Genomic DNA, 4602 nt, shown 5'->3' with positions numbered 1-4602 from the left:
AGCCCTCTGCTCTTCCCCAGTAGCATATTGGACACCTTCTGACCTGAGGGGCTCATCTTCCAGCGTCATATCTTTTTGCCTTTTAGTACTGTCCATGGGGTTTTCATGGCAAAGATACTGGAGTGGTTTGCCATTTCCTTCTCCAGTGGATCACATTTTGTCAGAACTCTCTGCTATGACCTGTCCGTCTTGGGTGGCCTTTCACGGCATAGCTCATAGCTTCATTGAGTTACGCAAGCCCCTTCGCCACGACAAGGCAGTAATCCATAAAGTAATCCATAGTATCAAAGCACAATTCTCTCCTCGACTAATAGTCTTAAATCACATTCTCCAATTAGTTTGAAATGCTGGCTTTCCCACCAGTTCTTATCATCTCTTATTACAAAGAACCTTGGTTCCCACCATTATACATTATTGTTTTGTCTAACTAAACTCCCAACCACATTCCTCCCCCTCCCCCCAGTATCATCTAATTCTAACTCTAAGAGTAAAATATAAAGTAAAGGAAAATGGCTGCGTCTCCATATGTTGTCAAAGCAAGAACATTTGATGTTAGCAGCATTGACACTTGCACTTGCATGCTGCCTTTGTGGAGTTTCCCCTCCCCTTGGCAATGTCCAACTGCGGACGGACAGAGAAGGTGACCTTCTTTCTGTAGAGGTTGTGTGTGGAAGGGGAGAGGTCCTGGGTTATTTTAACGTCCTCATGCTTCTGGTGAGGAGGGCTTATGGCCATTTCCATTTGGCATCCTTGCCAGTGTTCCCCTGTTTTTCCCCCCACTGGAATTCATTCCTGGGATCCTGACTCCTCCTGATGCACAAGGGGTGGTGGTCCTAGGAGTTGTACACCGATGGCCACGGGGCCAATAATGGGAAGGTGGCTAACTCCCAACCCCTCCAAGCTGTCATAGAGGTCATCGTGTAATTTTGCACCTGCCAGTTGCCCCCCCCCCAAACCTGGCATCCCTCTCAAAGGCTAGGGTAGTGTTGGTTATTGCCCAGAGTACTGGCATGACAGGGACAGCATTGTATACCAATGGGGATAAAGATAAACACAACCAGCATCATTGGCCCAAAGTTGGGTTGGTTGGTTGACCAGACTCTGAGCTATTACCAACATTTTCAGCATATAGTCCCCATCCCTCAATTGTCACATAGGGCCCTTTTTAGCCTGAATGATATCATTCCTCTGGTCCCACTTGGGCTTGGGTTTGGGTTTTGGGGATGGGATGGGTTTGGAGTGGTGATGGACATGATGGATGTGGCGGCGACAACAGGGAGAGCAGATTGGCTCTGGTCTTTGTTCGTATGGTGCTGTTGAAGACCCCAAACTTTGTATCCTCATCCTTCCTCCCCCTTCTGGATCCTTAACAGCCCCAGGAATGAGAGTAGTTACTTGCCCATTCTTGCAACACTTGGGGCTGCTGTTCGGAGCCCTATCCACCACCAGGACACACACAAACACTAGACAGAACTGCATAGGACCCATGTCAAATAAGTCAGATAAGTCAGGGTAGTCTGATGGGTCTAGGTCTGAGATAGGAACGATCTCTTCAGCCACCAAGATGGTAGTAAAATCGGGAACCTTAGTGTTCTCTTATGGTTCAGGCTCAGAGAGTGCAGCCCAAAGTTTAATTGCAGTGGCACACCTCAGCCTGTGGAAGCTCCCCGTATTCAGGCCAAGTCGCATGGGTGTCACAGCAGGCTATCAATGATTACAATGTCAAGGGTAACAACCTTCAGTGAGGCAGCTGGAATCACAAAGGCAATATGTCAGGGAGCTGGATGGTGTGAGGCATGGTATGGGAAGTAGTTGTTTCAGTCCTGGGCTGCCCACAGAGCAAAGTTTTGTTTGCCATGTAAAGCGCCCACAATCCCAAGACACACAACAGACTCCAGAGGCCCCACTCCCAAGGCTTCTCAAATATAAGTGTCCACAGGGGTTTCACACCTCTGATTGTCACAGTCTGTTTTCTCAGGGGCAACCCTTGGTTCCTTGGGGGCGGGACAGTTCCAGAAGAAAAAGTGTCCAATAAGATAAGTCACAGTCAGCGTAATCAGGAACACTAGGACAAAACTCACCACTCTGTGCTGTGTATTTGAGTCCTACCATTCCTCAAAATGGCCTTCAGTTAGAAAGTGAAGAGGAAGGTGTTGAAATGCAAGTCAGGTGGTGATTTTTCATTTGAAAAGAAATTTTAGTCCCAAGTCTCCGTACCCCTGTGGCTTGGGGGTCACAGTCCACTGTTCCAGCACCTCCAGGTCTGGGCACTTCTTCATGTGGGAATGATGGATCCATGAGGACAGGCCTTTCACCTTTAGGGCAGTATATGTGGTCAGCAGCACCTGGAATGGGCCTTTCCACTTCTCCTGGAGCGGGGAGTCAAGCTTCCATGACCTCACGAGGACCCAGTCTCCTGGTTCGAAGGGATGTACTGGATGGTCCAGGTCAAAGGTTTGTGTTCCTGCATGTAACAAGAAAGAGAATTCACAACTCTAGCAAGCTGGCTCACATACTGTTGGAGGATCTCCTCCCCACCAAATGCATAGCTCCCCCCCTATTCTATAGAACAGATAGGCACATCCATACAGAAGTTCAAAGGGGCTAAGGTCACTATGTTTCCTGATGCTCCCATGTCTATGATATTTTCATTACTTGGTTCAGTTAACATTTTATTTACAACAGATCTACTCGCACCTGTATCAAGCAACATTTTACAACATTTTCCCCCATTTGAACTTCCACCAAGGGTTTGGGGGTTGGGGAGGCAGTTTCTCCCCTCCCCTGACCCCATCACTCTTCATCTACCACCAGCAAGATCATTGGACACTCATTTTTCCAATGGCCTTCCTTTCCACAATGAAAGCATTGATTAGACCCTGGGTAGGGGCGCCCTCGGCCTCCTTCTCTGTCTCTGGCTGGACCTGGAGTTCTCCCTACTGACCCCCATGGCCCTCCTCACTGACCTCTTCCACGAGACCCTCTACCTCCCCCTGTCTCCTGTCTAAAAGCTTTGGCAAGGAGTACGGCATTTCTCCTTGCCTTCTGTGCTTCTTTTTTCTCTTCTTCTTGGGCCCGGTTAGTATACATTTTGTATGCTAATTCCACAAGTTCAGAAATTGCCTTTCCAGGGCCCCCCTCAGTCTTCTGCAACTTAGTTCTAATGTCATTTGCTGAGTGCCCAATAAAAATCATGTTAACCATCCTCTGATTTTCCTCAGCCTCTGGATCTAAGTCAGTGTGTTCCCTAAAAGTTTGATAAATGTGTTCTAGGAATTCCCCTGGATTTTCATCCCTCTTTTGTTGGATTTGGTAGATCTTCCCCAAGTTCTTAATCTTTGGGACCCCCTGTTTCAGTCCTAACAAAACCAAGGTCCGATAGTTATGTAACCGAATTGACTGGGGTTCCCAATTTGTTTCCTCCATAGGGCATGTCCAGTCTGCATCAGTTGCATGATCCTTTTTCCTAGCCTTGTCCATAGTTCCCCTTACCATCCTCCTTTCCTCTGGCATTAACAAAATGTCCATCAGACTTTGCATGTCTGCCCAAGTAGGCTGGTAAGTACGAAAGATAGATGCAAAAAAGACATGCATTTGGTCTGGACTCTCTCTATAACTAGGAGTTTGGTTTTTCCAGTTGTACAAATCAACTGTTGAGAACAAAGTATAAACCAATACTCTTCGTGGTTCTCCTTCCCCTCCCCCTAATACTGTCTCCCTTAGGAGTAATTGGAGTTCTGGCTCAACTACTCCCTTGGACTGAGTGTGTGGTCCGTTGATATTAGGGAAGTTGAACCTGCCTCTTCAGGCACCTTTTTGGTCTCCTTTCTCCTGGCCCCACCGACTGAGGCTGTTTTTCCTGTCTGACTAATATCTGACTCTTCCCTTTGCCTCCCTGGGCTCCCTACCCCTTCAGCCTCAGCCACTTCATGCCAAGGATATAAAGGTGGAGGGCATTGGGGGGTAGGATTTCCTGGGGGCAATCCGTCCTCTGGATCTTCCATAAGAATTGTGGAAGGGGCACTAGGTTTCTTAATTGTCCCGTTTCTTTTCACTCATTACCAACACCTTACATCCACACTCTTCTAGTAGTAGAGGGCTATTGGCTAGTTTGCTGAACAAGTCCAGGTATTGTATTTCGCTATCCTTTCTCCTTTCTGCAATACTGTCCTTAATTCACTGATCAGATGACCATCTACTGACCCTTGTGGGGGCCAGAAGTCACCTAGTTGTGGCAATTTTTCATGAGGCCACACTGACATACAATATGTGGACAGGGCAATCTTCGTGCCAAATTCCCCTCCTCCTAATTCCTTGAAATTTGTCAAAATACATCCTATGGGTCCATCCATGGGTACTGACTGCTGAAGCCCTCCTTTTACTGTTTCCCTTTTAGGTTTGTTTTTTGAGACTTTATCCTTATGGGCTTTGCCTCCTGGAGTTTTATTACCCATCCTTGTGATTATTTCTCAAGGGTTTTCCTAAGAGTTTTGTATTCCCTCCGCCTGGGAATTCAACCCTGAAACCCCTGGAGCATCCCCCGAATAGTCTCACCTCATCCTGCAGATGGCCACCTCCTGCCATGCGACCTGAGGGAGTCTG

General features: G+C 47.5%; 1 protein-coding gene across 1 annotated transcript in view; it reads right to left on the bottom strand.

The window, feature by feature from the left end:
- The window catches only part of XPOT (exportin for tRNA), a 59937-nt gene extending 57540 nt beyond the window's left edge, over nt 1-2397 (bottom strand). The window contains exon 1 of the mRNA XM_015820788.2: nt 2082-2397. The gene's annotated coding sequence lies outside the window, so the exon portion shown is untranslated. The remainder of the gene's footprint in view (nt 1-2081) is intronic.
- Between the last annotated feature and the right edge of the window lie 2205 nt (nt 2398-4602).

The sequence above is a fragment of the Protobothrops mucrosquamatus genome, unplaced genomic scaffold (genome assembly GCF_001527695.2).
Source record: "Protobothrops mucrosquamatus isolate PMUCROS unplaced genomic scaffold, P.Mucros_1.0 scaffold_156, whole genome shotgun sequence".
Classification (NCBI taxonomy): Eukaryota; Metazoa; Chordata; class Lepidosauria; order Squamata; family Viperidae; genus Protobothrops; species Protobothrops mucrosquamatus.
Note: the sequence above shows the minus strand (reverse complement) of the source record. Positions and strands in the feature narration are given on the sequence as shown.